The following is a 403-nucleotide window of genomic DNA, read 5'->3' as shown; positions in this document are numbered from 1 at the left end:
TGTGTGTGTGTGTGTGTGTGTGTGTGTGTGTGTGTGTGTGTGTGTGTCATTCTCTTTTGATGTTTCTCATTCTATCTGCTTGCCCTTCTTCTAGTGAATGTGACAATTCTCACTCTGTGGGAAAATGTCAACATATATTATGCACATGTTCATCCCTTTTCTTCTGTGTGTTCCTTGTGCCTCCCCTTGTTTGCATGTTTATCCACTGTGCTTAAATCTACATGGGTAATTGTGCCTTTGTGTGAGTGTGTTTGTTTGTTTCGTTGGTGTTGTAATCTCCTTATAAGGGCTCGCCCTGTGTGTCCCTGGCTGAGTCCCATATGCTAGATTAATGAGTTAGAATGCCAGCCTGACCCACAGTAACAAATGCCTGGAAATTGGATTCCCTCCGATGTATGTGTGT

The sequence above is a fragment of the Anarrhichthys ocellatus genome, unplaced genomic scaffold, assembly GCF_004355925.1.
Source record: "Anarrhichthys ocellatus isolate YVR2014 unplaced genomic scaffold, GSC_Weel_1.0 scaffold11, whole genome shotgun sequence".
Classification (NCBI taxonomy): domain Eukaryota; kingdom Metazoa; phylum Chordata; class Actinopteri; order Perciformes; family Anarhichadidae; genus Anarrhichthys; species Anarrhichthys ocellatus.
Note: the sequence above shows the minus strand (reverse complement) of the source record.